At 63.1% G+C, this 24,360-nt stretch overlaps 2 long non-coding RNA genes and 14 other non-coding genes across 16 annotated transcripts; 6 read left to right on the top strand and 10 right to left on the bottom strand.

Moving 5' to 3' along the window:
* Nucleotides 1-55: 55 nt before the first annotated feature.
* On the bottom strand, nucleotides 56-127 carry Trnag-ucc (transfer RNA glycine (anticodon UCC)). Its single transcript has one exon. It is a non-coding gene; the product is annotated as a tRNA-Gly (tRNA).
* Nucleotides 128-447: 320 nt separating this feature from the next.
* Trnad-guc (transfer RNA aspartic acid (anticodon GUC)) lies at nucleotides 448-519 on the bottom strand. The gene has a single exon. It is a non-coding gene; the product is annotated as a tRNA-Asp (tRNA).
* Nucleotides 520-1,075: 556 nt separating this feature from the next.
* Trnal-cag (transfer RNA leucine (anticodon CAG)) lies at nucleotides 1,076-1,158 on the top strand. The gene has a single exon. It is a non-coding gene; the product is annotated as a tRNA-Leu (tRNA).
* Nucleotides 1,159-2,538: 1,380 nt separating this feature from the next.
* Trnag-gcc (transfer RNA glycine (anticodon GCC)) lies at nucleotides 2,539-2,609 on the top strand. The gene has a single exon. It is a non-coding gene; the product is annotated as a tRNA-Gly (tRNA).
* Nucleotides 2,610-6,072: 3,463 nt separating this feature from the next.
* LOC147823953 (uncharacterized) lies at nucleotides 6,073-9,835 on the bottom strand. Its single transcript, XR_015443015.1, has 2 exons — nucleotides 9,213-9,835; nucleotides 6,073-8,801 (listed from the first exon to the last, which is right to left on the bottom strand). It is a non-coding gene; the product is annotated as an uncharacterized LOC147823953 (long non-coding RNA).
* Nucleotides 9,836-9,898: 63 nt separating this feature from the next.
* Trnae-cuc (transfer RNA glutamic acid (anticodon CUC)) lies at nucleotides 9,899-9,970 on the bottom strand. Its single transcript has one exon. It is a non-coding gene; the product is annotated as a tRNA-Glu (tRNA).
* Nucleotides 9,971-10,247: 277 nt separating this feature from the next.
* On the bottom strand, nucleotides 10,248-10,319 carry Trnag-ucc (transfer RNA glycine (anticodon UCC)). Its single transcript has one exon. It is a non-coding gene; the product is annotated as a tRNA-Gly (tRNA).
* Nucleotides 10,320-10,639: 320 nt separating this feature from the next.
* Trnad-guc (transfer RNA aspartic acid (anticodon GUC)) lies at nucleotides 10,640-10,711 on the bottom strand. Its single transcript has one exon. It is a non-coding gene; the product is annotated as a tRNA-Asp (tRNA).
* Nucleotides 10,712-11,267: 556 nt separating this feature from the next.
* On the top strand, nucleotides 11,268-11,350 carry Trnal-cag (transfer RNA leucine (anticodon CAG)). Its single transcript has one exon. It is a non-coding gene; the product is annotated as a tRNA-Leu (tRNA).
* A 1,380-nt stretch (nucleotides 11,351-12,730) lies between these two features.
* On the top strand, nucleotides 12,731-12,801 carry Trnag-gcc (transfer RNA glycine (anticodon GCC)). Its single transcript has one exon. It is a non-coding gene; the product is annotated as a tRNA-Gly (tRNA).
* Nucleotides 12,802-16,264: 3,463 nt separating this feature from the next.
* On the bottom strand, nucleotides 16,265-20,018 carry LOC147823947 (uncharacterized). The gene is made up of 2 exons (XR_015443014.1): nucleotides 19,396-20,018; nucleotides 16,265-18,984 (listed from the first exon to the last, which is right to left on the bottom strand). It is a non-coding gene; the product is annotated as an uncharacterized LOC147823947 (long non-coding RNA).
* A 63-nt stretch (nucleotides 20,019-20,081) lies between these two features.
* Trnae-cuc (transfer RNA glutamic acid (anticodon CUC)) lies at nucleotides 20,082-20,153 on the bottom strand. Its single transcript has one exon. It is a non-coding gene; the product is annotated as a tRNA-Glu (tRNA).
* Nucleotides 20,154-20,430: 277 nt separating this feature from the next.
* Nucleotides 20,431-20,502, bottom strand: Trnag-ucc (transfer RNA glycine (anticodon UCC)). Its single transcript has one exon. It is a non-coding gene; the product is annotated as a tRNA-Gly (tRNA).
* A 320-nt stretch (nucleotides 20,503-20,822) lies between these two features.
* Trnad-guc (transfer RNA aspartic acid (anticodon GUC)) lies at nucleotides 20,823-20,894 on the bottom strand. The gene has a single exon. It is a non-coding gene; the product is annotated as a tRNA-Asp (tRNA).
* Nucleotides 20,895-21,450: 556 nt separating this feature from the next.
* On the top strand, nucleotides 21,451-21,533 carry Trnal-cag (transfer RNA leucine (anticodon CAG)). Its single transcript has one exon. It is a non-coding gene; the product is annotated as a tRNA-Leu (tRNA).
* A 1,380-nt stretch (nucleotides 21,534-22,913) lies between these two features.
* Nucleotides 22,914-22,984, top strand: Trnag-gcc (transfer RNA glycine (anticodon GCC)). Its single transcript has one exon. It is a non-coding gene; the product is annotated as a tRNA-Gly (tRNA).
* Nucleotides 22,985-24,360: the final 1,376 nt, after the last annotated feature.

Below are 24,360 nucleotides of genomic sequence, written 5' to 3'. Positions count from 1 at the left end.
TGCTTCTGAGCCTGGTCGCCACGGCCACCGCCACCTCGGCAAAACGTCGGCCCGCTGCGTTGGCCGGGAATCGAACCCGGGTCAACTGCTTGGAAGGCAGCTATGCTCACCACTATACCACCAACGCCGCGCACCCGCACCCTCGACGCGCCGCGAAGCTGCTTCGCTCCGCCCGCTCGCTGACCTCCGCGGGCGGCCGCTCTCGCGGCCTAGCCGCTCCCGAGCCCTGCCCGCGCGTCACCAGGGAGTCCCTCGTCACTCCCGCTGCGGGCCGGCCCCGCCCCTGGTCCGAGGAGACCTAGTGAAAGCCCGGCCAGGAGGCAGCGAGAGGGCGGGTGTGTGTGTGTGTGTGTGTGTGTGTGTGGCGGGGAGGCCGTGCGGGAAGTGGCGGGGCCCTGGGCGACTCCCCGCCCGGTCGTTCCGGCGGCGGGCAAAAAGGGCGGCTGCCTCCCCGTCGGGGAATCGAACCCCGGTCTCCCGCGTGACAGGCGGGGATACTCACCACTATACTAACGAGGACGACGGCGCCCGGCGCCCGGGACGCGCTCCCCTCTCCGCCGCTCAGCCCCGACCCCGGACCCCGCTCGCCCCAGGCCTCGGGCACCTGCTGCCGCCCCCACCCATTGCCGCCCACACCCAACGCAGGCACCCAGGACCAGGCGTCCCGGACACCGACCCACCGCACCCGCACCCGCACCCGACCGGCGTACAGCCATCCAGCGCGCCCTCGCGGGGGGCTTCGGACGCGCACTTCCGGCCGGGAGGAAGAGGCGCCGGCGCCGGCGCCGGCGCCGGCGGGCAGGAGGTGGGAGCGCGGAGTGCGAGCCCGGCAGGCGGGCGAGGGAAGATGGTCGGGCGCGGCGGAGCGGCTGGGCTGGGGAGGGGGCGCGGGTGGAGCCGTCGACGGGCCGGCCGGCCGGCGCAGGCGGGGAGGCCGAGCGAGCGGGAGAGGCTGCGCGGCTTCTTCAACCACCACCCCGGTCCCCGCCCCGCGCCCCGGTACTCGCACGCCGGCTCCACCGGGGCTCGGGCTCCGGCTCGCAGGCAGGCGAGCGGCCACGCGCCCAGACCCGCCGTCAGGATGGCCGAGCGGTCTAAGGCGCTGCGTTCAGGTCGCAGTCTCCCCTGGAGGCGTGGGTTCGAATCCCACTCCTGACAAGCCCACCTTTTGACGCGCACACGCACGCGCGCGCCCCATCGCCCCCGTTCCACCGGACCCTTGACGCACCTGCCTCTCCAGCTGCCTGCCCGGCCCCTTCTCGGGCGGGCACCCTCACTCTTCCCGCCCACCCGCTGCCCTCGCACAAGCTCAGATACCGCCGTCGCGGGCCCAAACCCGCCACCCTGGGCCCGCTGGCCGTGGTGGCACAGGCGCATTCTCAGCACAGCGGGTTCACGCGCTCCTCTGACCGCACCTTTCACCCGGGACCGACCGCCGCGTTTTCCGGACTCGCCCACCTCCACCCACGCGCACTGCCCAGACCTCTGCCCAGGGGCGTGGAACCTCGGCCGGGCGGTGGGGTGCTGGAGCCGGGTGGGGGGCACCACTCGCTCCGGCAGCACACCCCGACCCCGCCACCCCGCACCCTCCACGCCACCCTCCCGGCCCCTGCACCCAGCCCTCGGCCCCCGACTGCCCATCCCCTTCTCTCCACGCCCTGCCCTGCCCGGGACGCCTTCCCCGTCCCCGTCTGGCTGGGCTGTGCTCCCCAGCCCGCTTCTCCTGAGTGCTTCGTCCTGCCCACACCTGTCCCGCGCCTCACACGCAGCAGCTGAGACCCTAGCTGGCCAGGGACGCGGGGAGCGTGGCACCGACCACGGAAGTCCCGGCCCGGCCCGGCCCAGCCCAGCCATGGCCCCGGAAAGATGGTTCCCGTGTCGGTCCCTACCTGGCAAGCGCCACCGCCACTGGATGCGCCCGCCTGCCCCCCCAACCCTCCACATACCCCGCTCGCCCGGGAGCCGCGTCGCCCTCGGCGCCACAGCGCGTCCGCCACGGGGAGCAGCTGCTCCCTGGGCCGTTCCAACAGCACCCGTGCCGCCGGCGAAACCCGTCCCCCCTTCTGCGCCCCTTGGGGACTGGACAGTGGCTTAAGGCCACACCGGCTCTCAGCCACGCCTGGCGGGGGTCTCCCATCGTGCTCGGGCGTCCTGCTCGGGCCTCGGGCGCGGGCCTCGTTTGGTCCGGCTCCCGGCTTCCTCCGGCCACCCGGGCGGGCAGTCCGTGCGGCGGCGCGGGCAGAGTGGGACGCGTCCTGCCTCGCTCCCCCGGGGGTGGGGGGCGCGCGCAGCAGCAGCAGCAGCAGCAGCAGCAGCAGGAGAAGGGGGAGGAGAAGGGGGAGGGGGAGGAGGGAACCTCGACGAGCCATGCAGCCTGTCCTTCTGGTCACCTGCGGGGTCCTTTGCCTCATCGTGCCCTCGGCACAACCTCCGGTAGGACAGGTGTCCGGGACGGGCGGCCAGCAGGGTTGGGCGGCGGCGGCGGAGGCTGGGCGCCCCAGTGACAGCCCCCCTCCCGTGGGAGCTGCCATCGCCGGCGCATGGGTGGTTCAGTGGTAGAATTCTCGCCTGCCACGCGGGAGGCCCGGGTTCGATTCCCGGCCCATGCAGCGTCGAGTCCCCTTTTGGTCCTCCGGCCCCAAAGCCCAAGCCGCCCTGGCTTCTGCCTCCTTGTCCTCAAGGTGCCAGCTCCGCTTCGCTCAGCTCCGCCTCAGCCGGTCTGGGCGCGCGCCACTCACCGCTGCTCCTCCTTCCCAGCGCCGCGCTCTTCCCGCCCCGCTGGCCCAGGGCACTGGGACCCTGGCTCCTTGGCCCCCTCGGTCCCCACCCCGCGCCCTCCTCAACCGTCCCCCTCATCCGCGGCACCTTCCCTCTGGTTCCTAGTCGCTCTCTCTTCCTGCCCTTCCACCTGTGCGCTCCTTCCCACCTCGCTTCCACGCCTACCCACGGGTACCTGGCGACAGCCCCCGTTTGCCGCCCGCCTCCCCCCCTCCCGTTTCCTCACTGCCCAGACTAGGTCCTCAGCACGAGCCCCAAGCTGCCCGGGCGTCTTCTCACCGTCACTCACGCCCACGCTCGACCTCTCATTGAAGCGCACACCGGGACCACGCGAAGAGAATTCCAAGCACACCCGCGCGCTCTACTCCCTCACCTACCCTGTTCCTTCTCATCCGTCCCCCGACCGACTCCGGTGCCCCAACCGCACGTCCCTCGACGGGCACGCCCGCGCTCGCCCGCCCACACGCACACACAGGACGTCGCCCGGGCACTCTCAGCAGCTGGGCACCCGGATTCGCCTCTTGCTTCTGTCTCTTGGCTAGAGCCCCACCGCACGCCTCGCTGCGGGGGCGGGGGCGGGGGGGGGGAGCCCACGAGGGCCGAGTCCCTGTCTCTCCTCCGCTGGCCTTCCCTCACGCCTTGGGGACCTGGCCGAGAGCGCGCTCTCCAGTAGTCCAGTAGTGGGCTGCTCCGCTTCCCACCCGGCGCCCCAGCCGCCCTCGTCAGTCTCCTGGCCTGGAAGCGGGCCACCCCAACCTCCCCAGCCTCGGGGGCAGGGGCCCTCTGCACAGAACTCGCTTCCATCTCCCTGGAACCAGAGGCCCCCTCGCCACCACCCCTAGAGGCTACCCAGACCCGCTCCACATCTGCCCCGACCCCAGGTCCCACCCCTGCCGAGGGCGCCCCGGGCGCCCACAAGAACTGGCTGACTGACGGCAGCGCTCCGGGTCCTTGGTCCTTGCCCGGTTGCCCGAAAGTCCCAGACCGTGCTCTGCCCGCCCCCGTCCCCTCCCCCCCCCCCACCACGCCTTCTCCCACCTCGCAGCACGTGGCGTCAACCAGCCAGCCCTAGGGGCCTGGGCTGCGCTGCTCTCTACCGGACACCACACCTTCGCCCTTCCCCCTTCCCCCTTCGCCACCGCCCCGGCCACGCCCACCGCCCACCAGCCTCTCAGGCCCAAGGAAACCTCCCTAGGTGGTGGCTGCCGGAGACCCCTGGAGTCAGGTTCCAGTACGCACCTGCCTGCCCACTATACGGCGCGGGCCCGAGGAAAAAATTCACTAAGAGACAGAACTAGGACAGAAGGAGGGGTGCCGGGACGACCAGCGCCGCTGTAACCCACTCGGGCGCTGGACAGGCCCGGGCACTGACTTGCATTGGCAGTCAACTGGGGTCAAGGCCACGACCTGTGGTGTCTGTGGAAATTAACGTAAACGAGGCTCAGAAAGGACAAGACAAAGCATTCTCGAAGTAGGAACACAATGGACAAAATCTGATTGGAATCAGAACGTTGTCCTTCTAGTCTGAAGGTTGTAGTGGTGGGAACGGAGTCTGGGTGCGAGTTTCTCTGACCTTGTCACGCAGGCTTCGGCCAGACTCACTTCTATAAAGGAGCCAGTTGTGGGCTCAACTCTTTACACCCTGCCTTGGGCGTAATCAACATTAGGGTCCCGTGCAGTGGCAAGCCTGGGGATCCGGGTGAGAGAGGGGCAGGGGCCCGGGCGAGCTGGGCGGCGCTTGGCTGGCCAGGGGAGGGGAGGGGAGGGGAGGGGAGGGGAGGGGAGGGTGGGTCTTCTTCCAAGTCCCGCCTGCCTGCGGGGGAGCGCGGGTCGGTGGGTGCCGTGGGCTGCACGTGGGCCTCACTGGAAAGCAAGTCTGGGTGGCCCGTCCAAGGCTGAGCTCTGCCGTCGGCTTTGGGCAGCAACTACAGAAGAAGGGTGGCTACCAGGGCTGGACCCCGGGGGCAGCAGGAGAGCGGCGCACTCGGGGCGGGAGCTGAGGGGCCGGGCCCGGGGGTCAGTGGTGCAGACCGTGGCCCGTGCTAGGGCGGCAGGGGTGGGGGCGGCGGAGGCGGGGACGGGAACCGCACAAGTCCCATCTGGGCGCTGGGTCCTCGGGGGCGATCCAGAGCGGCAGAAAGGGTTTGTTTTAATGTTCTGCTCTTGTGTTGAATTTCTGCAATCTTGACTATTACATGCCTTGGTGTAGATTTTTTTCTTTTTAAATCATGGCTAACTGGAATGCCATGTGCCTCACTTATCTCTGTGTCAAATTCTTTGTCCCATGCTTGGGAAGTTTTCTGCCATTAGGTCTCTGAACAGATTTTCTTTTTTATGTCATTTGGGCCCTCTCCTGTTTTTTCATCGACTCCCATCATTCTTACGTTATTCTTCTTTGCATCATCTAGCAGCTGTCGGATTGACTTTTTGCGGTCCCTTGCTACTTTTAAGCGATCTTTCTTTTCATGACCGAACGCTAACCGCAATCCTGTCTGCAATGTCTGATCATCTGTCCTCACGTTAGCTCATTCTGCTGTGTGTGCTTTCAGTGGAAGTTTTGAACCTCTTGGATACCCGTTTGAATCTATCTCATGGATTCGATTTCTTTCCTAGATTGGGCTTCCGTGGCTTCCATCCTTTTCCTCAGCTCCTAGTTTTTGGTTTTGGTTTTGTTTTTCTTGTTTAAAATCCGTATCTACTCTACAGTCACTAACCGTGTCTGTCCCTATGGTCATCATCTCTGTAGTTATCCGAGAAATTATTTTCTTTTTAAAGAATAAATCAAAATGTGTGGAGCACAATGTATTGAACACAACACACTCAAGACGTAGAGTGTCTTTTATCACCCCTAGATATTCCTTGAGGTTCCTTCCCGGTATCTGGCGACCTTCAGTACTTCGCAGCAGCTGATGAGATTTCTGCCCCTGCAGACCGGTATGTTTTTTCTAGAACTTCATCAGATGGGAGCCATACAGTATAAACTCCGAGTCTGTCTTCACTGGCTGAGCATGTTTATGAGATTCGTGCACATGTTGCATGTGACAGTAATTTATTTCTTTTAACTGCCGAGTAATAACCCACTAAATGGATATATTGCAATGCGCTTATTCATTGTTCCAGTAGTAGTTGTTTCGGTTGTTTACAGTTAGGAGGCAACTATGAATAAAGCCGCTATGAGCATCTCTGTACAGGTGTTTATGGAATTACATAATTTAATTTCTTTTTTGTTGCTGTTGTTGCTTTGTTTGTTTGCTTTTTGGTACCGGGGACCGAACTCGGGTCCTTGCGCTTGCGCAGCAGGTGGTGAAACCACTGAGCTAAATCCCCGGCCCCTCATACTTTAATTTCTTTTGGGTAAATGTCTAGAAGCAGGATTTCTGGGTCATACGTAAGTTAATTGCATGTTGAACTTTATCAAAGATTTTAAAATGTTTTCTAAACTGTTTGAACCATTTCATATTCTCACCAGCAAAGCATGAGAACGTTGTTGCCCCACATCTTTGACAACACTTGGTATTGTGAGTCTTTTTAATTGTAGCCATTCCAGTGTGTACGTAGTTGTATCTCATCGTAGTTATACTTTGTATTTCCTTGAAGAGCAGACAGATGGAGCAATTTTCCATGGGCTTATTGACCATTTGCTCATTTTCTTTTCTGAATTTTGGGTTCAGCTCTGTTTGAGAACTTATTTCTGATGTGGCTCTTTCTAGAGCCTCATTCATCTGTTTTATTCCTTCCAGTGCTACCAATTCAGAGAGTCCAGATGGGTGGTTTTTTTCATTGTTCCACCTCATTGCCCCCTGGGTTGGCCTCTGGTGAGGTGTAAGTGTGGGGTTGCATCTTGCTTAAGTGTCTTCTCCCCAGGCTCGCCCTCTCTTCATGTATGGAGATATATATGCCTCCCTCTCTGTCTCTCTCTCTCTCTCTCTCTTTCACTTTCTCAGTTTAATTCCTGGGTTGAGGATTATGAATTGCTCATGGCAGGTAGCTTTCTCAGTGGTATTTCGAGCCCTCAGGAAATGACTACTTCTCAGAGATGTCTTCCAGGTGTAGCCAGCTTTTGAGTACTCTCTCTCTCTCTCCCTCTCCCTCCCTCTCCCTCTCTCTCCCTCTCTCTCTCTCTCTCTCTCTCTCTCTCTCTCTCTCTCTCTCTCTCTCTCTCGTTATGGTCAGTTTATTAAGTTCAATGGTGAACGTTATCAGAAGAATATTCTCCTGAAAGTCATTTTTTCTTAGAAAAATGTGGAAAATTAAAACCCTCTCAGCACAGCCACAGATGCTGTGGCCCTCGAGCGAGTCCGGGTCGTCCTCAACATCCTCCCGCTCCAAGTCATCCAGCTCCTGGATCAAAGACTCGTGTACTTCCGCTTATTTCCAGCATCCTCCAAGAACTGGATAGATATCAGATGTGTCAAGATTATGATCGGTTTCAAACAGCTTGATTTTTTCCTGCTTCTTCTTCTTCTTCTTCTTCTTCTTCTTCTTCTTCTTCTTCTTCTTCTTCTTCTTCTTCACCCGTTAATTTCCAAGAGTCCTGCATCCAACTTGGCTTTCCAACAGAAGAAATTCTCAATTGTAACAGGGGTGCTGTGGAATAATTGCTTCTCTGCTTCTTCTCCCTCTTCTGCTTCTTTTCCTTTCAGTTTCTTTGCTTCCTCTCTTCTCATTTTTGTTTTTATCTGATCTATTATTTCATTAAATTCTTCCTGCACTGCTGTCACCAGAGGAAAGATCATGACCACACCAAGATTTTCCTCAGCCCGTAGTGCTCATAATTTAAAAATGTCTCTGGCATCATTATCTACTAGGTTTTCCTGGGGCAATCCTTCATAAAGGGGAGCCCCATCCGGGTATTTTTCACTGTATGTAAACTGGAGGGTTTCGTCATTTTCTCCAGCCTCAGATGTCACGGTGATGGTGAAGCTGGTTGGAGTTTCTGATAATACTGTGAGGGGGTCGGAGCAGATGGACCCCAGAGCCTCCAGCTCGTTTCGCTGCTCCTCGCCTTAGTCTGTCAGCACAGCCCCGGCTGCTGCCCATGGATCACGCCGACGCTCAGCCAGCGCACCAAGGCCGAGTCCCGAGGCCTCCGGCCAGGCCCGGCCTCTGGCTTTTGGGTTTTGAGTGTGTGTGTCGCGAGATCGAACCTCTTCAGTCTCTTGCAGATGAGACGTTGCTGCCTATTTGGCCTAGCCCCTGGTTCTTTGGCACTGGCTCGTAGTATTGTTGATGACCCTTAGGCGATCTCAGTCTTGGCGTGCCAGGAAGAACGACTGATTAGAACCACTGTGTCACCTTGGCTAAAGCAGTACCATCAGCAATGACAATAGCATCAAACACAGCCTAGAGAGGGACAGACTGTGCTGACTATTAATTTGCTACCTTTCACCCTATGAACTGTATCTGTGGTTCTAGAACAAAATCTAAAACAGACCAGAAAACTGCCTGCAGTAAACGTGCCCTCAATAGGGCGATTTCACCCTCAGGGGAGAAAACTGAAGGGATGCTGGGAGGGGGCTGGGGAGAGGAATAGAGGAAGAGGAAGGGATTAGAAGCAAGGCTGGTGGACAAAGGAAGATTACACAAGCATTGGGGAGCTGGTGAAGAAGACAGGAGAGAAAGAGAGAAGGAAGAAATATGAACAAGAAAAGAACACAGCACAACCACCACAACAATAGCAAACTATAGACACGGCGTTCACGCAGCCACTGCCGCCCGCCGCCTCCGCCACTCCGTTCCAGTGGTGCGCTTCTCCGTGGAGGCCTCTGGGGTCGACAGTCGTCACCGTGGGTCTGCGGGCTCCAGCTGCCCTCCCCACGCAGTGAGTCAGGGCTCAGGGAGGAAGTGCCCGCTTGCCACGTCCTTCTGCTTGATTGAAGTCTCTCTTGGCTCTCGCCATGGGGCTTCAATTCTCCCTTCAGAAGCTGGGCGTGGTGATGCCCGCCCGCAATCGCACCGCTCGGGAGGCTGAGGCGGCAGGATCGCCACAAATTCGAGGTCAGCATGAACTGCACAGCGAGACCCTGTCTCCAGGAGAGGAGAGGATTGGAGAGGAGAGGGGAGAGAAATCTCCCTTCAGATCCTTGCTGGGTCCCGGGGACCCACTTGCCTGCGTCTTCCCTTCCTCGCATTGCTATATTCCAGCCTCTGCACACCAAATCTCACAGAGGCTGTTTCTCTGCTGTTCACCACTCCCCCGGCTTCTCGGAAGACAGGAAAATGAAGCGTCGGAAATGAAACGCGCACCCAGGGACCACTGGAAGCCCATGCCCAGGCCACACCTGCGACCACAGCCGCTGTGCTCGGCGTGACAGTGGGGAGTGGACCGTGGGATGCGGGCCGTGGGCTGTTGCCGACCGGCTCCTTTACGTCCATCCCTCGTCAGCCTTGCTCTGCCCCGTGGTCTCGTTCCCCCGATCTCCCCAGCTTCCTACCTGCTCACAGCCGTGCTTCCCCAGCCAGGCGTGGGGCGCCGAGGTTTCGGGCTCCGCTCAACGCCGGCACCCGCACCCGGCCCGCACGGCTGCTTGGCTGGCTGGGCGAGCGAGCCCGCAAGCCAGCGAGTCAGGGGACTGTGCTACGGAATTGGGCTCCTTTGGCCCGGCCGCGCCGACCACGGAGCCTGCGGGAGCCACGTCGAATTTGGCAAAAGAGAAAGCGTTTCCGGGCCTGGCGAGGTGGCCGAGCACGACGAGCCGCGGGCACGGAGAGCTAGGTGGCGGGCGTGCCACTGGGCCGGGGCGCGGGACGAGGCCAAGAAGGGAGGCTCCGTGAGGGCGGCTGAAGCCACTGGCGTCTACAGGGCTTCTTCCTTCCGCAACGCGGAGCGGGTCTCGTGGTTTTCAGGTGTTCCGAGTGCATCGCCGTCTAAGCCAAGGGCACCTGCGCGGATGTATTATCTGCGCGGTGTGGGTGTGGCCAGGCAGGCGTCAGGGCGAGAGCGAGGCCAGCAGGGAGCAGGGGAGGCGGCAGAAAGGGCGGGCCGGGGCCAAATGGGAGGGTCGCGTGCAGATGTAGACTGGAGGTGGCGCTCGCTGCCCGTGTCCGGTCGGGTCGGGTCGGGCCGGCCCGAGCAAAAGTCGGGGGGGGGCGGGGGAGGCCGGAGAGGAAGAAGAAAGGCTTCCCTGACCGGGAATCGAACCCGGGCCGCGGCGGTGAGAGCGCCGAATCCTAACCACTAGACCACCAGGGAGCGTCGGGCGGTCGGCTCCGCGTGTGCCTCCTGCGCCTCCTGCACCCTTGGCACGCGCCACGCCTCTGCCCGGCTCGCTTTGGAAAGCAGGGCCGGGCGCCCGCCTCCCGCCGCCGCGCCTGGCAACCCTGGCGCCCTAGCAGCCGGTTCCCCTCGCCGTGCGCGGCGCCGCGCCCTCAAAACGTCGGGCCGCTCCTTCGGCCTCGCACGCGCTCGCTCGCTTGCTTCTGAGCCTGGTCGCCACGGCCACCGCCACCTCGGCAAAACGTCGGCCCGCTGCGTTGGCCGGGAATCGAACCCGGGTCAACTGCTTGGAAGGCAGCTATGCTCACCACTATACCACCAACGCCGCGCACCCGCACCCTCGACGCGCCGCGAAGCTGCTTCGCTCCGCCCGCTCGCTGACCTCCGCGGGCGGCCGCTCTCGCGGCCTAGCCGCTCCCGAGCCCTGCCCGCGCGTCACCAGGGAGTCCCTCGTCACTCCCGCTGCGGGCCGGCCCCGCCCCTGGTCCGAGGAGACCTAGTGAAAGCCCGGCCAGGAGGCAGCGAGAGGGCGGGTGTGTGTGTGTGTGTGTGTGTGTGTGTGGCGGGGAGGCCGTGCGGGAAGTGGCGGGGCCCTGGGCGACTCCCCGCCCGGTCGTTCCGGCGGCGGGCAAAAAGGGCGGCTGCCTCCCCGTCGGGGAATCGAACCCCGGTCTCCCGCGTGACAGGCGGGGATACTCACCACTATACTAACGAGGACGACGGCGCCCGGCGCCCGGGACGCGCTCCCCTCTCCGCCGCTCAGCCCCGACCCCGGACCCCGCTCGCCCCAGGCCTCGGGCACCTGCTGCCGCCCCCACCCATTGCCGCCCACACCCAACGCAGGCACCCAGGACCAGGCGTCCCGGACACCGACCCACCGCACCCGCACCCGCACCCGACCGGCGTACAGCCATCCAGCGCGCCCTCGCGGGGGGCTTCGGACGCGCACTTCCGGCCGGGAGGAAGAGGCGCCGGCGCCGGCGCCGGCGCCGGCGGGCAGGAGGTGGGAGCGCGGAGTGCGAGCCCGGCAGGCGGGCGAGGGAAGATGGTCGGGCGCGGCGGAGCGGCTGGGCTGGGGAGGGGGCGCGGGTGGAGCCGTCGACGGGCCGGCCGGCCGGCGCAGGCGGGGAGGCCGAGCGAGCGGGAGAGGCTGCGCGGCTTCTTCAACCACCACCCCGGTCCCCGCCCCGCGCCCCGGTACTCGCACGCCGGCTCCACCGGGGCTCGGGCTCCGGCTCGCAGGCAGGCGAGCGGCCACGCGCCCAGACCCGCCGTCAGGATGGCCGAGCGGTCTAAGGCGCTGCGTTCAGGTCGCAGTCTCCCCTGGAGGCGTGGGTTCGAATCCCACTCCTGACAAGCCCACCTTTTGACGCGCACACGCACGCGCGCGCCCCATCGCCCCCGTTCCACCGGACCCTTGACGCACCTGCCTCTCCAGCTGCCTGCCCGGCCCCTTCTCGGGCGGGCACCCTCACTCTTCCCGCCCACCCGCTGCCCTCGCACAAGCTCAGATACCGCCGTCGCGGGCCCAAACCCGCCACCCTGGGCCCGCTGGCCGTGGTGGCACAGGCGCATTCTCAGCACAGCGGGTTCACGCGCTCCTCTGACCGCACCTTTCACCCGGGACCGACCGCCGCGTTTTCCGGACTCGCCCACCTCCACCCACGCGCACTGCCCAGACCTCTGCCCAGGGGCGTGGAACCTCGGCCGGGCGGTGGGGTGCTGGAGCCGGGTGGGGGGCACCACTCGCTCCGGCAGCACACCCCGACCCCGCCACCCCGCACCCTCCACGCCACCCTCCCGGCCCCTGCACCCAGCCCTCGGCCCCCGACTGCCCATCCCCTTCTCTCCACGCCCTGCCCTGCCCGGGACGCCTTCCCCGTCCCCGTCTGGCTGGGCTGTGCTCCCCAGCCCGCTTCTCCTGAGTGCTTCGTCCTGCCCACACCTGTCCCGCGCCTCACACGCAGCAGCTGAGACCCTAGCTGGCCAGGGACGCGGGGAGCGTGGCACCGACCACGGAAGTCCCGGCCCGGCCCGGCCCAGCCCAGCCATGGCCCCGGAAAGATGGTTCCCGTGTCGGTCCCTACCTGGCAAGCGCCACCGCCACTGGATGCGCCCGCCTGCCCCCCCAACCCTCCACATACCCCGCTCGCCCGGGAGCCGCGTCGCCCTCGGCGCCACAGCGCGTCCGCCACGGGGAGCAGCTGCTCCCTGGGCCGTTCCAACAGCACCCGTGCCGCCGGCGAAACCCGTCCCCCCTTCTGCGCCCCTTGGGGACTGGACAGTGGCTTAAGGCCACACCGGCTCTCAGCCACGCCTGGCGGGGGTCTCCCATCGTGCTCGGGCGTCCTGCTCGGGCCTCGGGCGCGGGCCTCGTTTGGTCCGGCTCCCGGCTTCCTCCGGCCACCCGGGCGGGCAGTCCGTGCGGCGGCGCGGGCAGAGTGGGACGCGTCCTGCCTCGCTCCCCCGGGGGTGGGGGGCGCGCGCAGCAGCAGCAGCAGCAGCAGCAGCAGCAGGAGAAGGGGGAGGAGAAGGGGGAGGGGGAGGAGGGAACCTCGACGAGCCATGCAGCCTGTCCTTCTGGTCACCTGCGGGGTCCTTTGCCTCATCGTGCCCTCGGCACAACCTCCGGTAGGACAGGTGTCCGGGACGGGCGGCCAGCAGGGTTGGGCGGCGGCGGCGGAGGCTGGGCGCCCCAGTGACAGCCCCCCTCCCGTGGGAGCTGCCATCGCCGGCGCATGGGTGGTTCAGTGGTAGAATTCTCGCCTGCCACGCGGGAGGCCCGGGTTCGATTCCCGGCCCATGCAGCGTCGAGTCCCCTTTTGGTCCTCCGGCCCCAAAGCCCAAGCCGCCCTGGCTTCTGCCTCCTTGTCCTCAAGGTGCCAGCTCCGCTTCGCTCAGCTCCGCCTCAGCCGGTCTGGGCGCGCGCCACTCACCGCTGCTCCTCCTTCCCAGCGCCGCGCTCTTCCCGCCCCGCTGGCCCAGGGCACTGGGACCCTGGCTCCTTGGCCCCCTCGGTCCCCACCCCGCGCCCTCCTCAACCGTCCCCCTCATCCGCGGCACCTTCCCTCTGGTTCCTAGTCGCTCTCTCTTCCTGCCCTTCCACCTGTGCGCTCCTTCCCACCTCGCTTCCACGCCTACCCACGGGTACCTGGCGACAGCCCCCGTTTGCCGCCCGCCTCCCCCCCTCCCGTTTCCTCACTGCCCAGACTAGGTCCTCAGCACGAGCCCCAAGCTGCCCGGGCGTCTTCTCACCGTCACTCACGCCCACGCTCGACCTCTCATTGAAGCGCACACCGGGACCACGCGAAGAGAATTCCAAGCACACCCGCGCGCTCTACTCCCTCACCTACCCTGTTCCTTCTCATCCGTCCCCCGACCGACTCCGGTGCCCCAACCGCACGTCCCTCGACGGGCACGCCCGCGCTCGCCCGCCCACACGCACACACAGGACGTCGCCCGGGCACTCTCAGCAGCTGGGCACCCGGATTCGCCTCTTGCTTCTGTCTCTTGGCTAGAGCCCCACCGCACGCCTCGCTGCGGGGGCGGGGGCGGGGGGGGGGAGCCCACGAGGGCCGAGTCCCTGTCTCTCCTCCGCTGGCCTTCCCTCACGCCTTGGGGACCTGGCCGAGAGCGCGCTCTCCAGTAGTCCAGTAGTGGGCTGCTCCGCTTCCCACCCGGCGCCCCAGCCGCCCTCGTCAGTCTCCTGGCCTGGAAGCGGGCCACCCCAACCTCCCCAGCCTCGGGGGCAGGGGCCCTCTGCACAGAACTCGCTTCCATCTCCCTGGAACCAGAGGCCCCCTCGCCACCACCCCTAGAGGCTACCCAGACCCGCTCCACATCTGCCCCGACCCCAGGTCCCACCCCTGCCGAGGGCGCCCCGGGCGCCCACAAGAACTGGCTGACTGACGGCAGCGCTCCGGGTCCTTGGTCCTTGCCCGGTTGCCCGAAAGTCCCAGACCGTGCTCTGCCCGCCCCCGTCCCCTCCCCCCCCCCCACCACGCCTTCTCCCACCTCGCAGCACGTGGCGTCAACCAGCCAGCCCTAGGGGCCTGGGCTGCGCTGCTCTCTACCGGACACCACACCTTCGCCCTTCCCCCTTCCCCCTTCGCCACCGCCCCGGCCACGCCCACCGCCCACCAGCCTCTCAGGCCCAAGGAAACCTCCCTAGGTGGTGGCTGCCGGAGACCCCTGGAGTCAGGTTCCAGTACGCACCTGCCTGCCCACTATACGGCGCGGGCCCGAGGAAAAAATTCACTAAGAGACAGAACTAGGACAGAAGGAGGGGTGCCGGGACGACCAGCGCCGCTGTAACCCACTCGGGCGCTGGACAGGCCCGGGCACTGACTTGCATTGGCAGTCAACTGGGGTCAAGGCCACGACCTGTGGTGTCTGTGGAAATTAACGTAAACGAGGCTCAGAAAGGACAAGACAAAGCATTCTCGAAGTAGGAACACAATGGACAAAATCTGATTGGAATCAGAACGTTGTCCTTCTAGTCTGAAGGTTGTAGTGGTGGGAACGGAGTCTGGGTGCGAGTTTCTCTGACCTTGTCACGCAGGCTTCGGCCAGACTCACTTCTATAAAGGAGCCAGTTGTGGGCTCAACTCTTTACACCCTGCCTTGGGCGTAATCAACATTAGGGTCCCGTGCAGTGGCAAGCCTGGGGATCCGGGTGAGAGAGGGGCAGGGGCCCGGGCGAGCTGGGCGGCGCTTGGCTGGCCAGGGGAGGGGAGGGGAGGGGAGGGGAGGGGAGGGGAGGGTGGGTCTTCTTCCAAGTCCCGCCTGCCTGCGGGGGAGCGCGGGTCGGTGGGTGCCGTGGGCTGCACGTGGGCCTCACTGGAAAGCAAGTCTGGGTGGCCCGTCCAAGGCTGAGCTCTGCCGTCGGCTTTGGGCAGCAACTACAGAAGAAGGGTGGCTACCAGGGCTGGACCCCGGGGGCAGCAGGAGAGCGGCGCACTCGGGGCGGGAGCTGAGGGGCCGGGCCCGGGGGTCAGTGGTGCAGACCGTGGCCCGTGCTAGGGCGGCAGGGGTGGGGGCGGCGGAGGCGGGGACGGGAACCGCACAAGTCCCATCTGGGCGCTGGGTCCTCGGGGGCGATCCAGAGCGGCAGAAAGGGTTTGTTTTAATGTTCTGCTCTTGTGTTGAATTTCTGCAATCTTGACTATTACATGCCTTGGTGTAGATTTTTTTCTTTTTAAATCATGGCTAACTGGAATGCCATGTGCCTCACTTATCTCTGTGTCAAATTCTTTGTCCCATGCTTGGGAAGTTTTCTGCCATTAGGTCTCTGAACAGATTTTCTTTTTTATGTCATTTGGGCCCTCTCCTGTTTTTTCATCGACTCCCATCATTCTTACGTTATTCTTCTTTGCATCATCTAGCAGCTGTCGGATTGACTTTTTGCGGTCCCTTGCTACTTTTAAGCGATCTTTCTTTTCATGACCGAACGCTAACCGCAATCCTGTCTGCAATGTCTGATCATCTGTCCTCACGTTAGCTCATTCTGCTGTGTGTGCTTTCAGTGGAAGTTTTGAACCTCTTGGATACCCGTTTGAATCTATCTCATGGATTCGATTTCTTTCCTAGATTGGGCTTCCGTGGCTTCCATCCTTTTCCTCAGCTCCTAGTTTTTGGTTTTGGTTTTGTTTTTCTTGTTTAAAATCCGTATCTACTCTACAGTCACTAACCGTGTCTGTCCCTATGGTCATCATCTCTGTAGTTATCCGAGAAATTATTTTCTTTTTAAAGAATAAATCAAAATGTGTGGAGCACAATGTATTGAACACAACACACTCAAGACGTAGAGTGTCTTTTATCACCCCTAGATATTCCTTGAGGTTCCTTCCCGGTATCTGGCGACCTTCAGTACTTCGCAGCAGCTGATGAGATTTCTGCCCCTGCAGACCGGTATGTTTTTTCTAGAACTTCATCAGATGGGAGCCATACAGTATAAACTCCGAGTCTGTCTTCACTGGCTGAGCATGTTTATGAGATTCGTGCACATGTTGCATGTGACAGTAATTTATTTCTTTTAACTGCCGAGTAATAACCCACTAAATGGATATATTGCAATGCGCTTATTCATTGTTCCAGTAGTAGTTGTTTCGGTTGTTTACAGTTAGGAGGCAACTATGAATAAAGCCGCTATGAGCATCTCTGTACAGGTGTTTATGGAATTACATAATTTAATTTCTTTTTTGTTGCTGTTGTTGCTTTGTTTGTTTGCTTTTTGGTACCGGGGACCGAACTCGGGTCCTTGCGCTTGCGCAGCAGGTGGTGAAACCACTGAGCTAAATCCCCGGCCCCTCATACTTTAATTTCTTTTGGGTAAATGTCTAGAAGCAGGATTTCTGGGTCATACGTAAGTTAATTGCATGTTGAACTTTATCAAAGATTTTAAAATGTTTTCTAAACTGTTTGAACCATTTCATATTCTCACCAGCAAAGCATGAGAACGTTGTTGCCCCACATCTTTGACAACACTTGGTATTGTGAGTCTTTTTAATTGTAGCCATTCCAGTGTGTACGTAGTTGTATCTCATCGTAGTTATACTTTGTATTTCCTTGAAGAGCAGACAGATGGAGCAATTTTCCATGGGCTTATTGACCATTTGCTCATTTTCTTTTCTGAATTTTGGGTTCAGCTCTGTTTGAGAACTTATTTCTGATGTGGCTCTTTCTAGAGCCTCATTCATCTGTTTTATTCCTTCCAGTGCTACCAATTCAGAGAGTCCAGATGGGTGGTTTTTTTCATTGTTCCACCTCATTGCCCCCTGGGTTGGCCTCTGGTGAGGTGTAAGTGTGGGGTTGCATCTTGCTTAAGTGTCTTCTCCCCAGGCTCGCCCTCTCTTCATGTATGGAGATATATATGCCTCCCTCTCTGTCTCTCTCTCTCTCTCTCTCTTTCACTTTCTCAGTTTAATTCCTGGGTTGAGGATTATGAATTGCTCATGGCAGGTAGCTTTCTCAGTGGTATTTCGAGCCCTCAGGAAATGACTACTTCTCAGAGATGTCTTCCAGGTGTAGCCAGCTTTTGAGTACTCTCTCTCTCTCTCCCTCTCCCTCCCTCTCCTCTCTCTCTCTCTCTCTCTCTCTCTCTCTCTCTCTCTCTCTCTCTCTCTCTCTCGTTATGGTCAGTTTATTAAGTTCAATGGTGAACGTTATCAGAAGAATATTCTCCTGAAAGTCATTTTTTCTTAGAAAAATGTGGAAAATTAAAACCCTCTCAGCACAGCCACAGATGCTGTGGCCCTCGAGCGAGTCCGGGTCGTCCTCAACATCCTCCCGCTCCAAGTCATCCAGCTCCTGGATCAAAGACTCGTGTACTTCCGCTTATTTCCAGCATCCTCCAAGAACTGGATAGATATCAGATGTGTCAAGATTATGATCGGTTTCAAACAGCTTGATTTTTTCCTGCTTCTTCTTCTTCTTCTTCTTCTTCTTCTTCTTCTTCTTCTTCTTCTTCTTCTTCTTCTTCACCCGTTAATTTCCAAGAGTCCTGCATCCAACTTGGCTTTCCAACAGAAGAAATTCTCAATTGTAACAGGGGTGCTGTGGAATAATTGCTTCTCTGCTTCTTCTCCCTCTTCTGCTTCTTTTCCTTTCAGTTTCTTTGCTTCCTCTCTTCTCATTTTTGTTTTTATCTGATCTATTATTTCATTAAATTCTTCCTGCACTGCTGTCACCAGAGGAAAGATCATGACCACACCAAGATTTTCCTCAGCCCGTAGTGCTCATAATTTAAAAATGTCTCTGGCATCATTATCTACTAGGTTTTCCTGGGGCAATCCTTCATAAAGGGGAGCCCCATCCGGGTATTTTTCACTGTATGTAAACTGGAGGGTTTCGTCATTTTCTCCAGCCTCAGATGTCACGGTGATGGTGAAGCTGGTTGGAGTTTCTGATAATACTGTGAGGGGGTCGGAGCAGATGGACCCCAGAGCCTCCAGCTCGTTTCGCTGCTCCTCGCCTTAGTCTGTCAGCACAGCCCCGGCTGCTGCCCATGGATCACGCCGACGCTCAGCCAGCGCACCAAGGCCGAGTCCCGAGGCCTCCGGCCAGGCCCGGCCTCTGGCTTTTGGGTTTTGAGTGTGTGTGTCGCGAGATCGAACCTCTTCAGTCTCTTGCAGATGAGACGTTGCTGCCTATTTGGCCTAGCCCCTGGTTCTTTGGCACTGGCTCGTAGTATTGTTGATGACCCTTAGGCGATCTCAGTCTTGGCGTGCCAGGAAGAACGACTGATTAGAACCACTGTGTCACCTTGGCTAAAGCAGTACCATCAGCAATGACAATAGCATCAAACACAGCCTAGAGAGGGACAGACTGTGCTGACTATTAATTTGCTACCTTTCACCCTATGAACTGTATCTGTGGTTCTAGAACAAAATCTAAAACAGACCAGAAAACTGCCTGCAGTAAACGTGCCCTCAATAGGGCGATTTCACCCTCAGGGGAGAAAACTGAAGGGATGCTGGGAGGGGGCTGGGGAGAGGAATAGAGGAAGAGGAAGGGATTAGAAGCAAGGCTGGTGGACAAAGGAAGATTACACAAGCATTGGGGAGCTGGTGAAGAAGACAGGAGAGAAAGAGAGAAGGAAGAAATATGAACAAGAAAAGAACACAGCACAACCACCACAACAATAGCAAACTATAGACACGGCGTTCACGCAGCCACTGCCGCCCGCCGCCTCCGCCACTCCGTTCCAGTGGTGCGCTTCTCCGTGGAGGCCTCTGGGGTCGACAGTCGTCACCGTGGGTCTGCGGGCTCCAGCTGCCCTCCCCACGCAGTGAGTCAGGGCTCAGGGAGGAAGTGCCCGCTTGCCACGTCCTTCTGCTTGATTGAAGTCTCTCTTGGCTCTCGCCATGGGGCTTCAATTCTCCCTTCAGAAGCTGGGCGTGGTGATGCCCGCCCGCAATCGCACCGCTCGGGAGGCTGAGGCGGCAGGATCGCCACAAATTCGAGGTCAGCATGAACTGCACAGCGAGACCCTGTCTCCAGGAGAGGAGAGGATTGGAGAGGAGAGGGGAGAGAAATCTCCCTTCAGATCCTTGCTGGGTCCCGGGGACCCACTTGCCTGCGTCTTCCCTTCCTCGCATTGCTATATTCCAGCCTCTGCACACCAAATCTCACAGAGGCTGTTTCTCTGCTGTTCACCACTCCCCCGGCTTCTCGGAAGACAGGAAAATGAAGCGTCGGAAATGAAACGCGCACCCAGGGACCACTGGAAGCCCATGCCCAGGCCACACCTGCGACCACAGCCGCTGTGCTCGGCGTGACAGTGGGGAGTGGACCGTGGGATGCGGGCCGTGGGCTGTTGCCGACCGGCTCCTTTACGTCCATCCCTCGTCAGCCTTGCTCTGCCCCGTGGTCTCGTTCCCCCGATCTCCCCAGCTTCCTACCTGCTCACAGCCGTGCTTCCCCAGCCAGGCGTGGGGCGCCGAGGTTTCGGGCTCCGCTCAACGCCGGCACCCGCACCCGGCCCGCACGGCTGCTTGGCTGGCTGGGCGAGCGAGCCCGCAAGCCAGCGAGTCAGGGGACTGTGCTACGGAATTGGGCTCCTTTGGCCCGGCCGCGCCGACCACGGAGCCTGCGGGAGCCACGTCGAATTTGGCAAAAGAGAAAGCGTTTCCGGGCCTGGCGAGGTGGCCGAGCACGACGAGCCGCGGGCACGGAGAGCTAGGTGGCGGGCGTGCCACTGGGCCGGGGCGCGGGACGAGGCCAAGAAGGGAGGCTCCGTGAGGGCGGCTGAAGCCACTGGCGTCTACAGGGCTTCTTCCTTCCGCAACGCGGAGCGGGTCTCGTGGTTTTCAGGTGTTCCGAGTGCATCGCCGTCTAAGCCAAGGGCACCTGCGCGGATGTATTATCTGCGCGGTGTGGGTGTGGCCAGGCAGGCGTCAGGGCGAGAGCGAGGCCAGCAGGGAGCAGGGGAGGCGGCAGAAAGGGCGGGCCGGGGCCAAATGGGAGGGTCGCGTGCAGATGTAGACTGGAGGTGGCGCTCGCTGCCCGTGTCCGGTCGGGTCGGGTCGGGCCGGCCCGAGCAAAAGTCGGGGGGGGGCGGGGGAGGCCGGAGAGGAAGAAGAAAGGCTTCCCTGACCGGGAATCGAACCCGGGCCGCGGCGGTGAGAGCGCCGAATCCTAACCACTAGACCACCAGGGAGCGTCGGGCGGTCGGCTCCGCGTGTGCCTCCTGCGCCTCCTGCACCCTTGGCACGCGCCACGCCTCTGCCCGGCTCGCTTTGGAAAGCAGGGCCGGGCGCCCGCCTCCCGCCGCCGCGCCTGGCAACCCTGGCGCCCTAGCAGCCGGTTCCCCTCGCCGTGCGCGGCGCCGCGCCCTCAAAACGTCGGGCCGCTCCTTCGGCCTCGCACGCGCTCGCTCGCTTGCTTCTGAGCCTGGTCGCCACGGCCACCGCCACCTCGGCAAAACGTCGGCCCGCTGCGTTGGCCGGGAATCGAACCCGGGTCAACTGCTTGGAAGGCAGCTATGCTCACCACTATACCACCAACGCCGCGCACCCGCACCCTCGACGCGCCGCGAAGCTGCTTCGCTCCGCCCGCTCGCTGACCTCCGCGGGCGGCCGCTCTCGCGGCCTAGCCGCTCCCGAGCCCTGCCCGCGCGTCACCAGGGAGTCCCTCGTCACTCCCGCTGCGGGCCGGCCCCGCCCCTGGTCCGAGGAGACCTAGTGAAAGCCCGGCCAGGAGGCAGCGAGAGGGCGGGTGTGTGTGTGTGTGTGTGTGTGTGTGTGGCGGGGAGGCCGTGCGGGAAGTGGCGGGGCCCTGGGCGACTCCCCGCCCGGTCGTTCCGGCGGCGGGCAAAAAGGGCGGCTGCCTCCCCGTCGGGGAATCGAACCCCGGTCTCCCGCGTGACAGGCGGGGATACTCACCACTATACTAACGAGGACGACGGCGCCCGGCGCCCGGGACGCGCTCCCCTCTCCGCCGCTCAGCCCCGACCCCGGACCCCGCTCGCCCCAGGCCTCGGGCACCTGCTGCCGCCCCCACCCATTGCCGCCCACACCCAACGCAGGCACCCAGGACCAGGCGTCCCGGACACCGACCCACCGCACCCGCACCCGCACCCGACCGGCGTACAGCCATCCAGCGCGCCCTCGCGGGGGGCTTCGGACGCGCACTTCCGGCCGGGAGGAAGAGGCGCCGGCGCCGGCGCCGGCGCCGGCGGGCAGGAGGTGGGAGCGCGGAGTGCGAGCCCGGCAGGCGGGCGAGGGAAGATGGTCGGGCGCGGCGGAGCGGCTGGGCTGGGGAGGGGGCGCGGGTGGAGCCGTCGACGGGCCGGCCGGCCGGCGCAGGCGGGGAGGCCGAGCGAGCGGGAGAGGCTGCGCGGCTTCTTCAACCACCACCCCGGTCCCCGCCCCGCGCCCCGGTACTCGCACGCCGGCTCCACCGGGGCTCGGGCTCCGGCTCGCAGGCAGGCGAGCGGCCACGCGCCCAGACCCGCCGTCAGGATGGCCGAGCGGTCTAAGGCGCTGCGTTCAGGTCGCAGTCTCCCCTGGAGGCGTGGGTTCGAATCCCACTCCTGACAAGCCCACCTTTTGACGCGCACACGCACGCGCGCGCCCCATCGCCCCCGTTCCACCGGACCCTTGACGCACCTGCCTCTCCAGCTGCCTGCCCGGCCCCTTCTCGGGCGGGCACCCTCACTCTTCCCGCCCACCCGCTGCCCTCGCACAAGCTCAGATACCGCCGTCGCGGGCCCAAACCCGCCACCCTGGGCCCGCTGGCCGTGGTGGCACAGGCGCATTCTCAGCACAGCGGGTTCACGCGCTCCTCTGACCGCACCTTTCACCCGGGACCGACCGCCGCGTTTTCCGGACTCGCCCACCTCCACCCACGCGCACTGCCCAGACCTCTGCCCAGGGGCGTGGAACCTCGGCCGGGCGGTGGGGTGCTGGAGCCGGGTGGGGGGCACCACTCGCTCCGGCAGCACACCCCGACCCCGCCACCCCGCACCCTCCACGCCACCCTCCCGGCCCCTGCACCCAGCCCTCGGCCCCCGACTGCCCATCCCCTTCTCTCCACGCCCTGCCCTGCCCGGGACGCCTTCCCCGTCCCCGTCTGGCTGGGCTGTGCTCCCCAGCCCGCTTCTCCTGAGTGCTTCGTCCTGCCCACACCTGTCCCGCGCCTCACACGCAGCAGCTGAGACCCTAGCTGGCCAGGGACGCGGGGAGCGTGGCACCGACCACGGAAGTCCCGGCCCGGCCCGGCCCAGCCCAGCCATGGCCCCGGAAAGATGGTTCCCGTGTCGGTCCCTACCTGGCAAGCGCCACCGCCACTGGATGCGCCCGCCTGCCCCCCCAACCCTCCACATACCCCGCTCGCCCGGGAGCCGCGTCGCCCTCGGCGCCACAGCGCGTCCGCCACGGGGAGCAGCTGCTCCCTGGGCCGTTCCAACAGCACCCGTGCCGCCGGCGAAACCCGTCCCCCCTTCTGCGCCCCTTGGGGACTGGACAGTGGCTTAAGGCCACACCGGCTCTCAGCCACGCCTGGCGGGGGTCTCCCATCGTGCTCGGGCGTCCTGCTCGGGCCTCGGGCGCGGGCCTCGTTTGGTCCGGCTCCCGGCTTCCTCCGGCCACCCGGGCGGGCAGTCCGTGCGGCGGCGCGGGCAGAGTGGGACGCGTCCTGCCTCGCTCCCCCGGGGGTGGGGGGCGCGCGCAGCAGCAGCAGCAGCAGCAGCAGCAGCAGGAGAAGGGGGAGGAGAAGGGGGAGGGGGAGGAGGGAACCTCGACGAGCCATGCAGCCTGTCCTTCTGGTCACCTGCGGGGTCCTTTGCCTCATCGTGCCCTCGGCACAACCTCCGGTAGGACAGGTGTCCGGGACGGGCGGCCAGCAGGGTTGGGCGGCGGCGGCGGAGGCTGGGCGCCCCAGTGACAGCCCCCCTCCCGTGGGAGCTGCCATCGCCGGCGCATGGGTGGTTCAGTGGTAGAATTCTCGCCTGCCACGCGGGAGGCCCGGGTTCGATTCCCGGCCCATGCAGCGTCGAGTCCCCTTTTGGTCCTCCGGCCCCAAAGCCCAAGCCGCCCTGGCTTCTGCCTCCTTGTCCTCAAGGTGCCAGCTCCGCTTCGCTCAGCTCCGCCTCAGCCGGTCTGGGCGCGCGCCACTCACCGCTGCTCCTCCTTCCCAGCGCCGCGCTCTTCCCGCCCCGCTGGCCCAGGGCACTGGGACCCTGGCTCCTTGGCCCCCTCGGTCCCCACCCCGCGCCCTCCTCAACCGTCCCCCTCATCCGCGGCACCTTCCCTCTGGTTCCTAGTCGCTCTCTCTTCCTGCCCTTCCACCTGTGCGCTCCTTCCCACCTCGCTTCCACGCCTACCCACGGGTACCTGGCGACAGCCCCCGTTTGCCGCCCGCCTCCCCCCCTCCCGTTTCCTCACTGCCCAGACTAGGTCCTCAGCACGAGCCCCAAGCTGCCCGGGCGTCTTCTCACCGTCACTCACGCCCACGCTCGACCTCTCATTGAAGCGCACACCGGGACCACGCGAAGAGAATTCCAAGCACACCCGCGCGCTCTACTCCCTCACCTACCCTGTTCCTTCTCATCCGTCCCCCGACCGACTCCGGTGCCCCAACCGCACGTCCCTCGACGGGCACGCCCGCGCTCGCCCGCCCACACGCACACACAGGACGTCGCCCGGGCACTCTCAGCAGCTGGGCACCCGGATTCGCCTCTTGCTTCTGTCTCTTGGCTAGAGCCCCACCGCACGCCTCGCTGCGGGGGCGGGGGCGGGGGGGGGGAGCCCACGAGGGCCGAGTCCCTGTCTCTCCTCCGCTGGCCTTCCCTCACGCCTTGGGGACCTGGCCGAGAGCGCGCTCTCCAGTAGTCCAGTAGTGGGCTGCTCCGCTTCCCACCCGGCGCCCCAGCCGCCCTCGTCAGTCTCCTGGCCTGGAAGCGGGCCACCCCAACCTCCCCAGCCTCGGGGGCAGGGGCCCTCTGCACAGAACTCGCTTCCATCTCCCTGGAACCAGAGGCCCCCTCGCCACCACCCCTAGAGGCTACCCAGACCCGCTCCACATCTGCCCCGACCCCAGGTCCCACCCCTGCCGAGGGCGCCCCGGGCGCCCACAAGAACTGGCTGACTGACGGCAGCGCTCCGGGTCCTTGGTCCTTGCCCGGTTGCCCGAAAGTCCCAGACCGTGCTCTGCCCGCCCCCGTCCCCTCCCCCCCCCCCACCACGCCTTCTCCCACCTCGCAGCACGTGGCGTCAACCAGCCAGCCCTAGGGGCCTGGGCTGCGCTGCTCTCTACCGGACACCACACCTTCGCCCTTCCCCCTTCCCCCTTCGCCACCGCCCCGGCCACGCCCACCGCCCACCAGCCTCTCAGGCCCAAGGAAACCTCCCTAGGTGGTGGCTGCC

This window comes from Heterocephalus glaber, unplaced genomic scaffold (assembly GCF_053883595.1).
Source record: "Heterocephalus glaber isolate CG9 unplaced genomic scaffold, H.glaber_assembly_v1.0 deba00001561, whole genome shotgun sequence".
NCBI lineage: Eukaryota > Metazoa > Chordata > Mammalia > Rodentia > Bathyergidae > Heterocephalus > Heterocephalus glaber.
This window is presented reverse-complemented; position numbering and strand designations above follow the sequence as displayed.